This window comes from Echinops telfairi, unplaced genomic scaffold (assembly GCF_000313985.2).
Source record: "Echinops telfairi isolate 266 unplaced genomic scaffold, ASM31398v2 ScPeMD7_6;HRSCAF=24_1, whole genome shotgun sequence".
Lineage (NCBI taxonomy): Eukaryota > Metazoa > Chordata > Mammalia > Afrosoricida > Tenrecidae > Echinops > Echinops telfairi.
In genome coordinates, this window is record NW_022103903.1 from 9007059 (window position 1) to 9029132 (window position 22074).

Genomic DNA, 22074 nt, shown 5'->3' on the forward strand with positions numbered 1-22074 from the left:
TGTCAAGAAACAGTAGCATTACATTTTAATATTGTTTTTTAATGCACGTTTTATGATTTTGCAGTAGTATGTTTTTATTTACTATCATATATGTGAAATCTCTAAAATTTACTGTGATTCTTAAAATTATATTTGTTATGATACGTTTTTCCTAGACAAAATAAACAATTTTCTTGAAAAAGTCATTAAACTCCTGGTAACTTTGTCTTCTTGTGCAAACCTATTAAAGCACTGTACGGACAGAAATGGGGAAAGATACAAAACAGAGGATATTCTCCCAGTCTTACTGCTAAGAATTTGTTCAAATATCACATTCTTTCCCATATTTCAGAAACAGCAAATTATTTCTGGGGCAAAAGTTGAATTTTGAAAAAATGTATGAAGCAAATATATTCTTAAAATGGCAGAATTATGGTGAAACAATAGTTTTATATTAATAAAATTTACATCACAGTTTTGTATTTTTATGCAACTAATTAATTATAATAAGAACCAAAATGAACTTTACTTCCCATAGACACTGAAAGACAAAAACAAGGATTCTTTCTCTAAAAAAAATCAAACATCAAACTAGCCAGAATTGTAGCAATTATGAAAAATATCACACAACTTAACTATGGATATTAATCTTTTTAGGAAAATGCTGCACTGCTTTTGTTTCACATGGTAAACAATGAAATGTTTTAAATAATTTAAATAGAATACAAGGAAGTTTACTATCAGAATGAAAATAATCCTTATCTATAAGTTATAGGCTTTTGACATTTAGCCAATAAGCTGTTTGTTTTTGCAAAATTATTTTAATCATATTGGGTGAAATCATTTAAATGCAAAAATTGGAGCAATTTATTAGACTGATAATATATGTATCTAAAACACTGATTTCTGTAGATTTTAATGAATGATTCTTTTCCTATTAAGGTTTTAAAAATGTTCTTAGTAGCTTAAATTCTACACACACAATGCAAAATTCCACCCATATTTAAGATGGGCATTTTTATTAAGCCCAAGTAACTAAAATTTAGATTATGAAATAGTGTTGATTTGTATGTTTCATCTCTCTGATTTAAAAATTAAAGTAAGATAAGAATAAAATGCAAATAATAATTTAAAAATTATTAAGGGTTCATGAAGGAGGGTGGAAAGGTGAGGGAGGGGGGAAAATGAAGAGCTGATGCCAGGGGCTTATGTGGAGAGCAAATGTTTTGAGAATGATGATTGCTTCTCAGCCTTTTGGCTAAGATCAAGTAAGTGTAGAATGATGAGGGTAACGAATGTACAATGTGCTTTATACAATTGATGTATGTGTGGATTGTGATAAGAGTTGTATGAGCTGCCAATAAAATGATTAAAAAAAGAATAAAATGCATACATATAAAAATAAGCCACTGTCTGAAGACATCTACTTTTTTGAATCTGGTTAAAAAGCAACAGTGGTCTGGCTGGGGCTTCTATGCCTTTATATAAAAAGAAACTCCAGCAATTTTTTTTAACTCAGTTTCTTTCTTTTTTTTTTACTGTGCTGCACAAGACTTTTTTTTTTTTTTAATTAATCAATTTATTGGGGCTCATACAATTTATCACAATACATAGATCAATTGTGTAAAGCACATCTATACATTTGTTGCCCTCATCATTCCCCAAATTCTCTTGCCTCTTGGGTTCCCGGAATCCGCTCATTTTCCTTCCCCCCCACCTTCCCTTCCTCCTCCCCTTTCCCCGATGCACCCTTAATAATTTATAAATTATTTTTGTATCTTACATTACATCCCTCTTATCTATTTTAGAAAATATAAAGATAAAGAAACACTTATTAGAATAAAAAGAAATAGAAAGCACTGATAGAATGAATGGAGTAAAATCATTATAGCAGTGAGCTAGTTACTATTATGCAGCCAAAGCATTTGGAATTGTAGAATATATCATCTTGACACAGTTAAATCCCAGAGTGTGCAAATCAAGAAGTTGTTTATGAGCTTGTATTATGAGTGTTTAGCTATTTAAAATGTTTCTGGTTTTATTGGTGGCAATAAAACAAAATTTTCATAGGGTTGTAAGCTTTTAAAAATTAAGTGTCAATATGTTGTTTTTTTCACTAGACAAAAATTAAGTAATAATTCCATATCCAGATGGCTCATATAGAGAAACCTGCTTACCTCCAAAACACAGATTTCTAAATTTAGGCTATAATGTAGCTAAATTACTAATAGTTTTCAAAAATATTTGATTTAAAATGTAGGGATTTTTTTAACTTAAATATATGAAACACTTCACAATGAAATAAAGATACTAAAAAATGCTTCTCGCATGGGAAGAGCAATACATTTGCTATCTATTTAGAAACCTTGTTTCTAAGTCTCACCCACGTCGTTAAAGTTGGATTTGTGACTACAGGTGGGCACACAAAAAAGTGTTGGGTACACTCCTAAAGGTCAACAAACAGACCTTGAACTATTTACAGGCTTTTCTTTTTTTTGTCGTGGTTTTGTTGTTGTTTGGTTTTCTTTTGTTGCTTTGTTTTGCTCGGTCTTGTTTTTTGTGCATATTATTATCTCTGTCTGTCTCTCTGATAAGATAGGTGGGGAAACAATCTGGAGGAGAAAACAACATCCAGGGGGACATGGGAGAGGGAGAGGCTGGGGGGGGGGGGTAGGAAGTGGATGTTAACAACCCCAGGGACAAGGGAACAATGGGTGATCCAAAATTGATGGTGAGGAGGTTATAGGAGGCCTGGTAGGGCTTGATCAAGGGTGATGTATCCAAGAGGAATTACTGAAAGCCAAATGAAGGCTGTACATGATAGTGGGACAAGAGGAAAGTAAAAGGATATAGAGGAAATAACTGGGAGGCAAAGGGCATTTATAAAGGTTTAAATACAGGCATGTACATATGTAAATATATTTATATATGATGATGGAGAAATAGATCTATGTGCATATATTTATAGGTTTAGTATTAAGGTAGCAGCAGATGGACATTAGGCCTCCACTCAAGTACTCTCTCAATGTAAGAATGCTTTCTTCTATTAAGTTGGCATTCCATGATGCTCACCTTCCCAACATGATAGCTGAAGACAAAATGGGTGCATAAGCAAATGTGGTGAAGAAAGCTGATGGTGCCCATCTAACAAAACACATAACATCTGGGGTCTTAAAGGCTTGAAGATAAACAAGTGGCCATCTAGCTGAGAAGCAACAAAGCCCATATGGAAAAAGCACACTAGCCCGTGTGATCATAAGGTATTGATAGGATCAGGTATCAGGAATCAAAGTACAAAAACTCGTATCATTGTGAATGAGGGGGTGTATGGAATAGAGACCCAAAGCCCATCTCTGGGAAACTGGACAGCCCCTTACAGAATGGTTACATGGAGGAGACGAGCCAGTCAGGGGACAGTATAGCACTGATAAAACATACAACTTTCCTCTAGTTCTTTAATGCTACCTCCTCATCACTATCAGGACCTAATGCTACCTTACAAATCCAGCTAGATCAGAGAATGTACAGTGGTACAGATCAGAACTGGAAACACAGGGAATCCTGGACAGATAAACCCCTCAGGACCACTCAGGAGAGTAGAGATACCAGGAGGGGAAGGGGCAGGTGCGGGAGAAAAGGGGATCCGATCACAATGATACCCTGCAGGACGGACAACAGAAAAGTGGTTGAACAGAAACATCGGACAGTGTAAGACATGAAGAAACAATTATTTTTAAAATATTAAGGGTTCATGTGAGAGGGAGGGGAAAAATGAGGAACTGATACCAAGGGCTCAAGTAGAAAGAAATGATGAGAGTATTTGAGAATGATGAGGAACTGATACCAAGGGCTCAAGTAGAAAGAAATGATGAGAGTATTTGAGAATGATGAGGGTAACGAATGTACAAATGTGCTTGACACAAAGGATGTATGTATGGATTGTGATAAGAGCTGTATGAGCCCCCAGTTTTATCACAGTGTCCGCATTTGCCTTTCTGATACTAAAACTCTATAAACAGATGTACACATTTCACAAACCACTCAGGAAAAAAAAAAAAGTCTCAGGTACTGACCCTTTTTGCAGCTATTTAATTATTCAAGAGTAGCATGGAATTCTGAAATTATTCTTTCCATTCTATGTGATCTTATTTGGAAGAAGAATACAAATCCCTCATTGTATATATTCATTTCTACAACAAACGAAGCACTTATCTTTGACTAACATGAATCAACCTCTGACAAATATTTTAAGTTATTATGGAATTCGGAAAGTACTTGAAATATATATATATATATTCCCAATGCCAGCTATTAAGGGACACAAACACTTTCTACTCTATTCTATTTTCAGAACATATTTTCATGGTTTGTCCAATTTAAAAACATAAAGCATTTTCAAGCATTTAATTATAAGCTTGTTTATTTTATTTATTTATTTGGCTTAGATCAATCTGAATCGAAAGAGTGTTCCCATTAGTTTTGGGGGTTTTTTCCTCCCTCAAGTAAACAGTTTTACTAACCAGGTTTTTACCTCCATAAATTTATGAATATTCTAATTTAAGGATAGCATTATTTCTTGATTTAAATGTACAGATTTCATACACAAAAATAGTTTGTGTAAATATCCCCATTAGAATATGTGTTCCTTTATAAAACTAAATTTTACATGATAAGCATAAGTATATAATTATCAAAATAGAAATTAACTATAATGATTTTATCCCAGAAAGCATATTGCTTTCAAAACATCAGGTTAAAGTGAGCTTCGTAATACTGAAATGATAGCCTGTTTTATATTTTAAAAGGCTGGTCTACATAGATGAGGAAATCTATTTCCATAAAATCCTTAAAATTATTTTTAAAACCATTAATAAGCTAAACTGGTTATAGCTTTCTTACTCACCAATGAATTAAATTTATGAGCTGTGCCTTTGAAGCCGAAAAGATTGCTGGCATTGGCCTTGCTTCTTTGACACTCCACTTGAAACACAGTTAATAACCTTCTGTGTAAGCTTGGTGAAACACTGAATTGATACTAATTATGCCAACTTTGGGAAAGAAAGTGACCTTGACTTCAGCTGGAACTTCCTTCTTGGGCAGTAAATAAGAGCAAATGCCACAATGTATGGCTTCTGAGAAGAGTCTAATATAATGTATTAATTTAGGGGAGCTTGTAGAATTCCAATAAGTTCCCAGATAATTGTAATATTTTAAAACATCTCTTGCTTCAATAAAGCAGTAGTTTCCTATTTCTCTAGATTTCATGCAATCCCCCATTAGCTTTCTGCACTCATTGAAACTAAGCTGTGAGCAGAAAATTTAAAAGCTCCTTGAAGCAAAGGGTGTTGTAAGCAGAGGGACAGATTTTTCTGAGTGGTTTGTGAAATGTGTACATCTGTTTATAGAGTTTTAGTATCAGAAAGGCAAATGCGGACACTGTGATAAAACTGACTAATAAATAAATAAAAAGCTATAAGATGACTTAGAAAAAAAGATTAAGGAAAGCCAACTTTCCCAGTGGGGCTGACGGGATAAAGTACTGCTTAAACCCTGTTCAAGATCAAATCAATGATGTGGAGCAGTTTGCACTTGAAAATGTGTCTTCCTCAGCCTTACCAAAGAAAGGGTCAAAGACGTACTATCCACGCTAACTGGAGTAAGTCCGAGCAGAAATGAATCCTTCTTCACCAGTATTGTTTAAGGAATTGCATTAGTGTAAAGGGGATTCTGTTTGAGGTGCTCAGTACAATAAATGGAAATACCCAATTTAATTCAAGTTATTTTTCATCTTACAAAAACAGAAATCAACTCAAATAGTCCCAGGACTAATTTATTCAACTTATTATTGACTAAAGGATGCTGAGTAATGAGTGCTTACATGGGCAGGGGAAGCCAACTTTTAACTAACACGAGGAATTACACTAGATTCGTTGAGGAACATATTTTGCATTCGAACCAGGTTTGATGGCTGAGAACAAGACTCCATATAAAGGGACATGATGCTGCTGCAGAACGCTCTCTTAAATCCGATCCATGATCCTGTACTCGCTCCCTCAAAACCCCACTGTTATCTGGTTGGTTTTGACTCACAGTGACCCTATCAGACCTGGGGGTTCTGAGACTGTAACTCCACCGGAGCCGAAAGCCTCCTCTTTCTCCAGAAGAGCGGCTGGGGGTTCCAAACTACCAGCAATGTTTTCTCTAGGGATTCTCTGTTCTCCTAAAATCATATTCTTCCACTATTCCTGGTACCAAACCTCACCACATTTAGAGTGTGTGCTATTTGGGATTCAGTAGGAAACTAATGGCAGCCTCGATTGGGTGGAGTTTGAATTAAGAGAGTTACTTAAGAAAAAGATAGAGACCAACCAGGGAAACTAATAAACAAAAGAGAAACACATTAGAAATATTAACAACAAGATGTGATGACCACCACTATATCTTAAGGGCCAAGGAAAGGGAACAGTGTTCTCTAGCCAGGGAAAGCGGAAGCCAGCCAGCCAGGAGACAACTTGAGAAGCATCGTCATTGAAGGACCCAGCCCTTCCAGAACCTCTGCCGCTGGAGGGTATTGGGAAACGAGGGCTTCATTACCACACGATGTATGGTCTTCTGGCTCCCATTGGAAGTTAGCGCGTCAAGGAATCTGGGTGGAGAAGTGCTGAGCAGGCAAAATGGATGGAAGCTGCATTGGAAACCGACCAGAGAATGAATAGCCCAGACGTGTGTATAAAATTAATCTTCTAATTCATTCGCTCTGGATGCTTAGATGTCAGGTTTTATTTTAATTTCTCTCATACTTAGATATGTAGTAGAAAAACTTTAAGTGGGGGTACTGATGATGGCAAAGTGGCAGAATCCCTGAACCACATTATTTTATTTCCCTATTGGGCAGATTATGAAACTTAGTAGCTGGCTTTGTAACTAGGTTAAAAAAAAATCCTGAACACTTAATGTTCTGATGACAACATATATACAAATATGTTTGATACAATTGATATATGCATTGTTATAAGAGCTGTAAAAGCCCCCAGTAAAATTATTTATTAAAAATCATGAATTTTCTATTTAGCCAATCCCCCTACCAAAAGTATACCATTTAGAATCTAAAAAAAAAGTTGTTTATTTCCTCATTTAAAATATTAAGTGTGCTTGTGTAGAAGGAAACAATTTCTTTTTATTTGAAATAAGTTGTTTGCAAATCTCAGTTACAGAAGAAAAAGCCCTAAAATTAAGCTAGGAGTAAGTTAATAATAAACGGATACAGATAGGTCCTATTAATTTTCTATTAAAGGAATTTTAGTGTCACAAAGATGAATAATTTTTAGTCCAGAGATAATAGCTTTTCTGAAAAGAAAATCATTTTGTTGAGAGAAGATTTAGCAATGGCAATCACAGCCTGTAATATCTAGAATGATTTATCTTCCTTTGAAGTTTTAAAGTATGAGTGTATTATTATTTCAGTTAAGTTAGCAGTTAAACAGGTAAAATAAAACAATTCCACTTGTTTTCACTGTGCACTATATCTGCTTGTCTACATTACAGCTTGTGTTCCTTGACATTTTACCACAGATAGTCCAGAAAGTTTTATACATAGTATGATTTTAAAATAATTTATACAATGATATTGCTACTTATCATATCTTATTTTCAGTACTGGGCATTAGCTGGAAATTGAGAACTGCATCGCAAAATTATGTTTTAAGAACTGAGAAAAAAATCCTTCTTCATTTTCTCATCTCTTCATCTTCCCAGGTTAAATCCAAATGATTTCAATATAAATTCAAATAAAATGAAGAAAATATTTTCTCAGTTGGTTCATTTTACTAATTCGTATTTATGTTTTGAGTTACTTAATAATTATTTAGCAATCTACCATTGTAGGTTTTTCAATTGAAAATTTATCCATGTTGGTTTTTATGGTAACTCTTTCTGTTTCTTAATGAAATGGAGCTTCACTGCAGTCAAGTGCAATGAGCAGTGTCCAGGACTGTCTGCGTTCACTATGCCACAGTGAAGGTAAACGCCGAAGGAGAACGATTAGTTGTCATCCTGACATGGCCTATGAATGTGATCTTGAACAACTTTATTCACATACCCTTGTGGAACATAGGAAACATGATTTTTCTAAATTCTTGCATACCATAAAATATGACCCAAATAGTTGGCTCTCTTTTCAGGATTTTAGGAAGGAGTGCACTTTCTCATGCTTTTCAATCAGAATATGTTAACAGAATTATTTTGTTATTTGACATAAATTGACTAATCTCTCTCAGTATCGTTTTAGTATTCCTGTAATTTTTTTCCTGGAATGTTCTTCAAAGATGAATTATTTCAGTTCTAACTATAATGTACAGCTAATTTTTTCCTCTTTCCCAGTCATATGCCCATCATTCAGTCACAATAATTTTTGTAAGGATTTTCCTCCATTGTTTCCTCCAATGTGGCAAACACATTGTTTCCTTTCTACATCCTAGCATTATAACCATACAATTTATGTAGAGAAAGTAAATATTGAGTTATTGCTTTGATGATTCAAAATATTCTATGATGCAGGGAGTATCAAAAATGAATGAAAAGAATATACAGTCACTGCACCAAAAAGAACGACTGGCATTTAATGATTTCAAACAGTAGCAAATGATCAAGACCTGATGGGAGTGAAGGAAAAAGTTCACGTTGCACTGTAAGCATTTGCCAAAAGAAAGGCCCCATGAACTGACCCAATACCAGTAGAAATGTTTCAACAAGCTAATGAAGCACTGGAAGCACTCACGCACCTATGCTGAGAAATTGGGACAACAGCTTCTTGGCTAACGGATTGGAAGAGATCCATATTATCTCCTGTTCCAAAGAAAGGTGATCCAGCAAAATGCAGAAATGATAGAAAATTATCATTAATATCACATGCAAATAAAATATTGGCAAAGATCATGTAAAATGTTGCAGCCGTACAGAGGGCTGCCAGAAATTCATCTTGGATTCAGAAGAGGACATATCAAGGGAGATATCCTTGTTGATGTCAGGTGAATCTTGGCTGAAAACAAAGATTCCCAGAGAGATGTTTACTTGTGTCTTATTGACTATTCAGAGGCATCCAATTGTGTGGCCCTAACAAACTATTCTAGCCTTAAAACGAATGGGAACCCCTGAACACTTAATAGGGCTCCCGCATGTACAAGGATCAAGAGACAATTGTGCAAACAGAACAACAGCATGGTTTAAAATCAGGAAAGGTGGGTGTCCGAGTTGCATCATTTCACCACACTTATTCAATCTTGATGCCGAAGAATGCATCTGAGGAGATGGACAATAGGAAGAAGAATAACAACCTATTGTTATGCAGATGACACAAGTGGGAATGATGAAAGGCCAGAGAACTTGAAGCATGTGCTGATAAAGATGAAGCACTGCAGGCTCAATGAAAAGGAAGCTACCTGGGTCAATAGACAACACCATGATAGAGGAAAGATTGAAGTTGATAAGAATTTCATCTGGCTTGAAGCCATAGTCAGGGCTCATGGAAGCAGCAGTGAAGAAATCCAGCAGCGCGTTGCACTGGGGAAATATGCTGCAAAAGAGTCCTTTGTCTTGTTGAAGGTTGTCCTTCGGAAGTGTATGGTATGGCTGACCCAAGCCATGATATTGGAATTGGCCTCATATGCATGTGGATATTGGAAATGGAAAAAGACAGAAGAACTGATCCATTTGAATCACGGTGTTGGTGATGAATATTGAAAAAAACATTCACTGCCAGAAAAAGACACAAATTTGTCTTAGAAATACAACCAGAATGTTCTTTAGAGGCAGGGGTGGCAAAATCTCATACTTTTGACATGTGGTCAGGAGACACAGCTCCTTGAAAAGGAAATTATTCTTGGCAGAGTAGAAAGCGAGTGACAAAGCACAAGACCCAGAAGCTTCAACAGTGAGCTTCATCATCACAGTCATTGTGAGAATGGCACCGGACTGGGCAGTGTTATATACTGTTTCATATATAATGTATAGTGTATAATATGTAATATATGTTGCTATATGTTAGAAGCAACTCAACAGCACCTACTAACCAAAATAACAGCTTTGATGTCTGTAACGCCGCATAGCATCCATTTCACTGTTCTGAGTCCATGGTTCTGCTCACTGACATTTTGTTATAGAACCGTGGTTGTAATAGTAAAGAAACACTCGCTGTAGTAAAATGTAGAGTCACACCTTCAACAAACTATGATGCTGTTTGTTAGAATTGAAAACAAATCCATTTTGTTTGAATTAAAATGTCTATGAAAAAGTAAAATATTTAAGAGTATACATTCTGAATTCATACTATATAAGCACTATTTCTAGTTTGTCATGTATAAGTTTTCTGGCCTTACTAAGTTTTTGCACTTCCATTCCCTCATCTATAATGCGAGCACAAATTTTACAACGCTCATAACATGATTTTTAATACTAAACATGTTTATTTAAATAACATGATTTAAATAGTATATGGCTCTTAAAAAATCCATGAAATGTTAGATTATATCATACTTATAAGCAGTTTTCACAAAATTAGCCAAAAAATACAATATAAACATATTTTGGTCTTTTGTGAATATCAAAGAGGTTAATTGTCAAAAAGTATTTAAAAGTTACAATGAATGATAAATGGACCTTTAAAGTCTTGAAAACTTACAAATGTAGAACATATGAATTTCTAACATGATTTAAAGTGAGAATGATAAAATGAATTCACATTGCAATTTTTTAATTCTATTAATTAACAAATGAATAGAAAGATAATTTTCAAAACAAAGTAATCCAAATCTAAACAAAACTAATGATTGTTCTTACCAGATATAATTTAGTTGCAAACTTAATGACATGCAGCCTGATCCGGCACATTCCCACTATCAGTTTCAGACTGAACCATTGTAATTCACGGAGTTTTCCTCGGCTGATTTCACCAAACATTTCTTCCTAGTTCATCTAAGTCTAGCATCTCTGCTTCTTCTTACTTAGTGTCATAGCAACACACAAGCCTCCATTTACAAATGGGTTATGATGTGTTCATGACACGCATTGCCGGGAGTAAGGCTCCACACCCCTTATGGAGGCTGAGAATTCTGTCACTGAACCAGCAATAACCCTCCAAAAACATTAGATATTACAATATAGAGGCAAAGAAAACAAATATTTAGAATTAGAAATATCTAGAATCAGAGGTATGTTATTGGAGAAACTGTAATTTAAACCTCAGTTTCCCTCATTTCTAAAAATGTATGATTATGATAAAGGATCACAGGATCCTTTCATCTAAGGATCAAAGTAATTTTATGGCTCTAAGTTTGTGTCATTGTATGAATATAGATGATTTCCTAAATATGTGATACTTATTATAAACAATGTGTTTGGACTACACCATTAATCAAGTTTTATTTAACCTTGTAAATAGCAAATACAGAAGATATTTTGAGGATGGTGCCAAATTAGACTATTTAATTCTGTTAAATAAAGGATTATTATAAGAACCAACTCTAAGACAATTATCAGCAACAATGATGTCAAGCAATACTAATTTTATATTTCACCATCTTTGAGTGAAATTTAATATTGACCTTGATATATTGAGTTAAAGAAAACATTCACTTTGTTAAAATGCTTTGTGACCAAATTCAGTAAATTGAAAACAAACACCTATATTTAGAATATTCCAGTTAATTAAAAATATATGAAATGTCTTCAAAATTATCTTACAGTAAGTCATTCGAGATTTGACAATTTTATTTTACATGAGTGAATTAAATTTCACATTTTCCATAGTTACCAAGTCCTTTTTATATTTTTTCCTAAGTTTTCCCAACATGTTAAACAAAGTGAAGAAAAAGATATTTCCTTATTTCATACCCCAGAACTAAATAATGCTTTGGTTTGAAGCTGTTCTCTAGAAATGTTTAACTTAAAGATATGTATGCACATCGTCTATTCAAAAGAATTTTATGTGAAACGCAGTATTTGGGTTCTGTTGATCACTTTCATATCATAATTATTTTACTATCAAATTGTAATCCTTTATGCATTTTATTTTGTATTCAGTTAAGATATATTTTCATTGAATATGAAGGTTAATATAGTACATTAATTTTCTATCTTTTTGAAAACGGTGACATTTCATAGTAATATTTTCATCTATTTAACTTCATTTTAGCCATAGCAAAACATTAAGTTACACATGAGTTTACAGGGTGTGAAGTAGGTAAAGCCCAAGGGAGATGGGTCAAACACACAAGCCAATTTCTCTGAGAGATAAAAATGAGGCTTCCGACTTCTACCAAGATTTTCCAGCGCTAGAGACCCCGTGGGAAGTTCGGTTTTGTCCCATCACAATGCGATGAGACGGCATTGACGCAGTGGAATACTGTACTCGAGACACTGCATTTTCATGAGAGACTCTTAATAAATTAAAAGCCATACTTCTTCCATGCAAAGGTTGAACTGCTATGATTTTGATAAATGAGTTTTACGCTCCGTGGAAATTAAAAAGGAAATCTTAATAGAACACTCAAACTCACAGTCATTGAGCTGATGCTGACTCTCAGGGACCGGCACGGCCCCTGTGGTTTCCTGAGACTGGGACTCTTTACAGGGAGGAGAAATCCTTCTTTTCCTCGCTGGGAGCAACTGGTGGTTTCGAGCTGCTGACCTTGCAGTTTGCAGCACAGTGTAACCCCTCCACCACCTGGGCTCCCAGTAGAAAGAAAGTGAGAAAAAGAAAAAAAGAAGGGAAAAAACTTTCAAAAATATATCTTTGACCCATACTCCCTATCATTTACTAGGTGAAGTGGATTCCTAGAGAAGGAAGAGATTTACTTATAGCCATAGGTAGTCAGTGCTGGGTGCAATGGAGTACATCCAGACTCCTGATAAGGCAGCTCCATAGGGGTCTAAGGCTGTAAGTCTTTAGGACAACGTACAGCATTATCACTGCCCTTTAGAAGGACTGGAGGAAGCAATCTGCCAAGTTCTGAGTTAATAGTCGAATGTTTAGCCCTCCTCTGATTCTAGATAATAATAATGAAATGCCTACAATTATACAGGTGTATTGTAACTATTCTTTGAAGACAACAGAGATGTTGTATTCAAATTGGGTAAGAAATTCCAATGTGTTTTTTAAAGACATTTTTATGTTTTTAAAACATTCTAAGAAACTTCGCATTTCCTTATAAATTTCAATGTATTTTATAAATCATTTATTTTTCATTATCATCTCACTTTGGTTGAAAGTTCCTTTTTAAATCGGAAGGTGTTAACTGGGAGTTGCTATTTCCAAAACATCTAGTTTTGTCTCTCTGTCTTGGCAATTCATTAACAAGGTCAGAAAAGGTAGAGTCGCTACGTTTAATATCTAAATTCAATATCTACCTGTAGACGTCAAGAAGCGGAACGATCACTTGTACTAGTTTAGTAATTTTCTCTACTACCTCTGTCTTGGCCCTGGAAGCCTCTGCTTATTAGCTACAGTGCTAAGTGGTACATCACATAGGTCAGTGTAGAGCTGTAATTGCTTTGTCTTCTATAAACTACTTCTCTGGAGTCTACTCAAGGTCAAGGATGTCACTTTCGTCTCCCTGTGTCATTTGGCTTTAAAATGAAAGTGTTTTGTTTCAATTACCCTGGAAGTTTTTTATGTTCCAAAGCTAAAAGGAATCATTTGTAAAGTTTAATCTGTGGAACACAAAGACGATAAAGAAACATAAGTATAATTACTGGAGAAAGGAATTAACTCAAGTCTCTAAAATGAGGTCTCAATGAGAGCTCATTGCAATTTTGCTACCGACAATTTGATTTTATTATAAGAACCCTTAACTTGAACAACATTTCCTTGATTATCTATCCATAATCTATAATTATGTCATATTAGGTCATAATTGTGTATTGTGGGAGCTATTTGAAAATTATAAAGGACTACAAAATACACTCCTCACTGATGTTCCATTTTAAAACATTTGAAAAAAGTTATTGACTAGGAGCTAATGTGCTTTTTGGGGTGAAAATAAAACATTAAAACTCAAGGAAATTACAAATTAAAAAATACTTTAGTGGAAAATATTAAAAAAATAGTTTATTTTATAGGTTTGTCAATAGAAATTTGACACCAACAATATTTGTTTTAATACTACAAATCATTTATTCACTTGGGATATTGTGATCAAACACTATAAAAGAAAGTGTGATTTTTTATATTCTTTACAGTATTAATTTTTGCTTTACATGCATGTTTTTGTTGTCACCTCTTGGTGTTACTCATTGAAATCAAGTTCATTTAGTAAAGCAGGCTGGTTTAGGAATGTTCTTAAAAAGGATAGAGCTTCAGAATATTCAAAATGCCAAACCTTCATTTTGATTGGCAGAGAAAATTAAAATATCAAGATATCCAGTGCGACAAGACTCTCAAAAGGATGCCAGTATATTATGTATGATCAATTCAATCTACAAATACTTATTTCAACCTTTATTTTGAATTGATCATGGTTCATTGTACCAGTAAATACAGAGCTACAAAGTGTATTTACTCACTAAAGAAATACAAGTTGGGTGATGGGATAATATCAAAAATCAATATGATACGCAACATGCAAGGCTCAGATTCATTTAGAAAAACTGCCTAACCTAAAAGAAGATAGAAGACAAAAGTGTGAAATGGAGGTTTTGGCTGTTGCTGGTTTGGTTTTCATAGTAGAAGCATCTCAATATGGTTTTTGGTGGTGGCATGTATTTTCCATTATAATACAATAAGAAAACAGAGTGATGATGTTTCTTAATGATACAGGTAGTTACCTGCCTTTTGACATTTATAACAATTCTGACAGATACAAGTAAGCAATCCCTGGGAACTTGAAGAATAGGGCTTCCCCTGTTCCTTCAGAACTGTTTTGTGTGTGTGTGTTTGTTCTTTAAGGGAATTCATTTTAAATATAATTAAGAATTGAAGATGAAAAAGAAGGAAAGAAGAGCATAAGTAATAGTGTATCACAAGAGGGTTAAACATTGTTTGCTCATAATTTAAGGTAAAAGGAAATAAGTATGAAGGATGAATCATGATTTCCTCATCTATACATTTATTGATTGAATAGTCACCTAGCTAGTTATACACTGGATTACAAAACAAGAATGGATGTCTACCTGATTCTGTGTCATAGTGATTCGATATGCTTCAGAGCACGGCTGCCCTCCATAGCAGGCTTAATGGATTTGATGTTTCTGAAGGAGATCACCAGGGCTCTCTTCGGAGATGACTCTGAGTAAAAAGGAGGAAATTACAGACTTTTTGTTGGTCACAAAATTGTTAATGAAATAGAAAATATTTGTAGTATAGTGGTTAAAAGTCTAGGTTTTTAAAAAATTTCTCTGAAAGTAGTGGGATGGATGAAAGACTGGAAGAAGTGACCTCTGACAAGATCTATTTAATAAATCTAGGTTATTAATAATAAAGAATTAAAGAAAGGCGGTAGCCAAAGTCATAAAGAAGAGGAGAGATGGTTTGGGGTAATTTACAAAAGGAACAGATTTTATAACTAATTGTGTAAGAAATTTTATTAGCGTGCTAGAGATGAAAGTAGGACTCTAGATTTTTAGCTAGGGCCCCAAGATGGATGGAAAAATATATCAGTATTAATAATAAACAAGAATTTTAAAAAAATTATCTCTATGTTTCCTTTTCAATATGGTCAGTACAAAATTCCCTTGTACTATCCACGGAGTGAAGATGACTAATCAGTCACTTATTGTCTTTGAGTTGACACCAACTCATCGCAACCTCATCGGCCAGGGCACAGTGTCCCTGTGCGTGTCTGAATCCGTAGCTCTTCATAGGACTAGAAAGCCCATCTTTCTCTTGAAAATGAGCTGGTGTTTCAAACTGCTGACTTTGTGCATCGAAGTCCACTCCATAACCACTTCGCTCACCATCAGGGCTCCTTGACCTTGACTATCCTTATACCCACCTGAACTTCAAGAATATCTCAAGAACGGCGAAGATGCCATGGACCCTAAGGCAGAAGACTTGGTGAACTGTAGGCTGACATCAAGAACATACATGAAGGAAGCAAAAAGTCATTCAAAACACAGGAAGGAAAGGAAAGATCAAAGTGAATGTCAGAAGGGACTCTGAAAATTAGATTTAATCATAGAATACTGTGAATTAAGTGAAAATTTATAGAACAGATAATGCAGTCTTACCTTCAGCAGCTCATCAAACCTCATTTCCATGATGTCCACCCCCATTTCCTTCTTGTTGAATATTTCCCCTTAAACCACATAACCCCTGTGTGGACTGTGCCTTCGAACCCTTCCCTACCATTCCTTCCCATCCTTGGTAACATCAAAATCAGTTTCTTTTAGTGTGAAAACATGTTCTTGTTATTTTTTCTATAATAGTGTGTAATACAATACTTATTCTTTTATTTTTGACTAATTTCATTCAACATAATGTCCTCCAGGTTTATCCATGCCATTACTAACAGTAGGCCAAGGAAAGGAAGGTAGTGGAGAAAGAAAGAAAATGAAAGAACAAAAGCAAAGAACCCTAATTGACTTTAAGCAAAATAATACTATATCCAGGTTTATACTAAAAATAGATATCACAGTCTTCAGACATGCAAATGAGATAAATAACAAGTGAGGTGAAAGAAAGATAAGGGAGTTATTGAAAGCACTAGTGTGACACATAATAATGGTTAAGAATAGGGTTTTGAAATGATAGATGAAATTGGCTTCAATAATTCATAGTTTTCTGGATTGGCTGGTTATATGGACTGAAAAATAAGATATAAATAGGCTCTAGTTTATCAAGTTTAATAAAGATTGTGCCATCCACTGTTGGATGAAGGACTGAGAATCCAAATGGAATTAATTTGGGATATGTTATGAGTTCACTTTGTATTAATTTTCAAATGGAGTATTAATTCAGGTGTGTATTACTTTTCTATTCTATTAACATTGAATAGATAGTGTGTGTCTAGATAGGGAATTCAGAGTGATCATTGGGATATAAAATTTGTTGAAACTGTTTTTGAAATGATGTAGGTAGAGTATATCTTTAACAGAGAACTTAGTCTTCAACTGAGACTAAAAACTACGGACTTGCAGATGTACAATATGTTTTGACTATTTTCAGATTTTTCAATAAGTTAGAATTGATGGTTATGAGATGGTGCTTGGAGGGAAGAAATAATGAAATTACCACTAGGTAAATATAATGAAAGAAAGAGATCCAGGGATTTAGCGAGCTATGCATTTAATACCAAACGGAGAGAATTCACTGAATGAACTTAATAAGGCAATGAATTGGTGGGGGAAAAGAACTATAATATCTATGAAAATAAGAATTTTTGCTATGAAAAATATTTCAGTTGTAAACCTTATAAAACCTTCAGTTGTAAACCTTATAGAAATATCTACGAAAATAAGAATTTTTTGCTATAAAAAATATTTCAGATGAAGACCTTATAGATTATCCATAGGATAATGGTTAAATCAACTGCTGCCACATCAGAAGAACATTTGTAAAGGTTAAGAACCATTAGATTAAAATTTTTATGAAGCTGCAGTGATGTAGTGGGTTACACATTGGCATGATAACCTTAAGGTAAACGGTTCGAAACCACCAGCTGCTCCATGGGGAAAAGATGAGGCTTTCTACTCCCTTAAATATTTACTGTTTGTGACACCTCCAGGGGCCATTCTATGCTGACCTGTAGGGCGGCCCTGAGTTGGACTTGGCTCCTGGCAGTGAGAGTGCGCTAACGTGGTACACATCTCTGCAGCTCACCATGGAGACCTGGGATGGACTGATACCTGTGGAAGCCACTGATTATTGTTGTAAATATAGAAATGTCTCTGTCATTTGGATATTGAAAGCTCCCAGGTTCTTATTCATCTTCTGTATCTGTTTGGGGTTGCTATATATGGATCTGACAGAAAAAATTATCAAAATGTGAAATATGTATCAGTGTGTTTAGAATAGCAGATGGTGACATAAGCCGTTGGGAAAAGGAAGTTCAAATCTGGACTCACCAAGGGTTCTTTATTTATGAAGTCTATGGTTTTCCACATTAAAGTCAAGGACTTGGGGAAAATAAATTATTAATTAGAGGAGCACAAATCTTAACTAAAGAGCTGTTTTAACATATGGGTATATTTCATTGAGCTTTTGTTTGTCTGGTAAATTACCTATATCCTTCCTCAGTTATCATCTCAATAGAACGTTGTTTCAAATGAACAAACCCCTGAGTTCACACGAAACATTCAAGATACTTTGCAATCCTCCTTAATGGATGAACTTTTAATGAAGCACCATTTGTTAATATCCTGTTTTAATGAGGGTACATATTTTATTGATTTTACATTTTCTTAGCAATCACTATTCCATTGTACTTACTGGAGGTAAAAAATAAATCACTTTATATCAACCTGTTTGCTCTAAAAGATTGCATGCACACTCGTAGAAACCCTCCGTCGAGTTCAGGTGACCTCCAGGCCCTTTTCAAGCTGCACAAGGAGTTCATGTGGAAAATGTCTACCATTAAGTACGTAGCTGACACCCAAGGACATTGTGATATTAGGTAGTCGGGTTATAGATTTTTACTTCATCGCTGGCACAAAACTTTGGAAGCAATTCTTATGAACTTGGTAAATAAAATGGAAACTTTTATTATGTTTCTATATTTTGTTTGTTATGCACCTTATACTTAGTTCCATGTATTGCCTACCACAGACTTTTAGTAACCACTGACTTTTAGTAACTTATAATTATTTAGTATAAGTAAGTGTTTGAAGCAATATAATGAATTCTTATGTTCCTTGTTCTACACCTTAGCCAATTTTAATAATGAATTATTTCTCCATATTTAGGCCTGTCTGTCCAGGAAAAATTACTGACAAATTTTGGGCAGGTTTTCATGCAGCCCATTCAGTGTGTGTGTGTGTGTGTAAATGGCTTTCTCTTACTTAAACTCAGCTATCATGAAACACTACTGTATACATCAAGCGCCCACCTAGCTCTCTTGTAATTGTTCCTGTGGGGGACTGGGGTGCAAAGGGAACACATGCACACATGCAATCTATGTTACTTTTCTGTGTGATCAGAAAGTTCTTGGTCTCAAACCCCAATGTCTCATGTCTTCTTCCAGCATCTATGGAACTTGTAAGCTCAAGAAGGGTAAAATTATAAACTCTCAGAGGTCTTGACTACTTGTAATTTAAAATTAAGAACACATGCCTCATGTAATTACAGTTATAGTAATATTGGATTGAGTGTTATGAGATAATAAATTAAAAATGTTTAACCTTATGCCTGACATGTATGGAATGCACTCTAACTTTATATCTATTAATAGTAAAAGTATCAGAAACTATAGAACAAATTGACCCTCTACATTACCTAACGATGGCAGAATCACATTGAAATATCACCCTTTATATTACTGGAGTTCTAACTTAAAACTCTTTATCACACTAAATCAGCGACAAACCCAAATGTATAATGAAATCATTCAGGTAAAGTAATTTGGCAGGAAATCTGCAACGTGTAGAAAAAATAATTCTATAAAAAGCGTTCCTGTAAATAACAAGGGAAAAAAATAGAGTCTCTGTTCAGCAATGCTGCCTGATTATTGCTGTGGGGTAAAAAATGGTGGTTCCCGGGTTTCCAAAATATCTTATTCTAAAATGGAAGTCAAGGTATTAAAATATACATCTTAAAATTTTAAATATACATTCAACCTCGAACATCCCCATTGGATCAAAATGAAATGTATATATGGGTCAGATTGTCTATTAAGAATAGTAAGAGATGTCTAATTTATCTCATATGTTACCATTGATATAAGAAGATAAGGATTGGACCAAAGGAAGAGAAGGATCTTGTAAATATCCCCACATGCTCCTTTATATCAATGAATCAGGGGACACCTGAGTAGGCAGTGACAAGGCACCCAACAACTCACAGTTGTTTCAAACAACAAATTTTTATCTCATAAATTCTATGGTTCATGAACCTATTAGGCACATGCTTAGTATAAACCCAAAATTCCAGGGTTCATAAATTCTGTGGTTCATGATCCTACTAAGGCACATGCTTAGTAGGACCATTTGCTTGGGGGCTCAGTGTGCTAGAATCAAAGTGGACAGAGTTGCTTTCTTGTCTGCAGCACTGATTTCTCTGTTGAGCTTATTAGACTGTGGCCAGAATTAAATTCCTTGTAATGCTTACATTATAGTCTAAAATTCTAAGTTTGGGATGCAGTGTTCTTAAAAAATTCAGCTCGGTATATGAGTACAAGTTGGGCTACAGGAATGAGTCCCCAAAGTCTAATTGGCTTTCAACCGAAATTTGGACTCACTTCCAAGATACTGCCCTCAAATCCATCCAAATAGCCGCCTCACAGTGCTGTGACTTGCTTTTCAAACCTATTGAGAAAATACTCTGCGCTGATGGAGTTTTTAAACGGGTATAATCTATTCAAGGAGGAAAGAAAATCCCCTCATACCCAACTATATTTAAGTGAATGCTATTGTGTAGGATGGATGTGTGCTTGACCGAGGAATGCCGAAAGTGGAAGCTTGGCTTATGCCTGGAAATCTGCCAACCACACTAAATTTGGAAATGCGGTATTCATAAAATTTCAGCTCAGAATGTATAGTTGAGCTATGTGTCAACAGATTTTGTAGAAGATTCTATTTTCATGATATGTATCAAATTTTCCATAATTAAAACATAAGATTGTTGATTCTGTAACAGTAAACTAAATTAATTGCTAATTAGCAAAGCAGAGTTTCAAAAAGTACTGATTGGTTAGTACTTTATAACTATATAACTATATATCTATATCTATATATATTTCAAATGAATTGAACTTTTCTGAAGCTTGCCTTTAGAATCTCAAGCTGATTGTCTATAGAATACTTAGCTTATGTGGTGTGTTAGTCTGGGGACTTTAGAGAAACAAATCCACAGAAACTCGTGTATAAGAGAGAGTTTTATATAAAGGTTAAGTGCACATCAAGACAAACATCCCAACCCAATGCTGCCCAAGCCTGTAAGTCCAACATTAACCCATTAACCCATAAGTCCAACACCAATCCACAAAGTCCTCCTCTATCTCACAAAACAGACACAATGATGCTGACTGCAGGAGGAAAGCAGAGTCAGTGAATGTGTAAACATCTCAGCACTGGCAGGGGTCTCCACGTGGGTGCTCCATCACCCAGGGCTGCATCAGGGTAGGTCCATGTGGCTTCTCCTTGGAGATGTCTTGCAGGAAGTGAGCCTTGCCAGCTGAAGCAGGGAACTGGCTAAGGCAACTGCACCCTGGTCCAACCATCACAAAGCAAGAGACCCTGAGAACTAGAAAGACAAGGCTCACTGAGCCATTTATCTCTCTGCCCTTCAATTAACTCCACGTGTGTTTATCAGCCAGGTTGGCACAATAAACTAACTACCTCATAAGGTTAGAAGTGAAAAAATCTGCTTCTGAAAAAAACACAACAAGGTCAACTGAAAATATTTGTTGGTATAGCCTAAGAATTGTAACAGTTTATTAATAATTTATCTTCAAAAGTAAGTTTACATGTTATTTTTAACTTTAAAATACACAATTTTCTATGATTAGTCTATTTTTATTCCTATCACTGAGTTGCAATTAGTAAATAGATTTTTAGATTTCTTTTTCTTGAAAATATATATATAAAAGATTTTAGTCAAGTATGACCAAGACAATTTCTATTGATCATTTCTGGATACAGTATGATAACTATTACACATAACTTCTAACCACTCTCTATAAATCTGTGAGAAAGCAAGAAGCTAACAGAAAATAAGTAGATGTGCACACACATCAGAAATCACATTGCTGAATAATGTATTTTGGTTTAAAAATGTATTCATGAATTCTGTTTTTCCTATTACAATAACCATTAAATAAATGTTTGTTATTTCCTGTGTGACGATATTATTAAATACTTCAATCAACCAGCTTACTGGATCTATCCCCTTCTAGTAAGCATTGTGTATACTGTATGTCTCCTACTCTTTAAGAAACATAATCATGGATTAGC

At 34.8% G+C, this 22074-nt stretch overlaps 1 protein-coding gene across 1 annotated transcript in view; it reads left to right on the forward strand.

Annotated features, from left to right (window-relative positions):
- CADM2 (cell adhesion molecule 2) overlaps window positions 1-22074 on the forward strand; it is a 368234-nt gene that overhangs the window by 264564 nt on the left and 81596 nt on the right. The gene's annotated exons all lie outside the window — the stretch shown is intronic.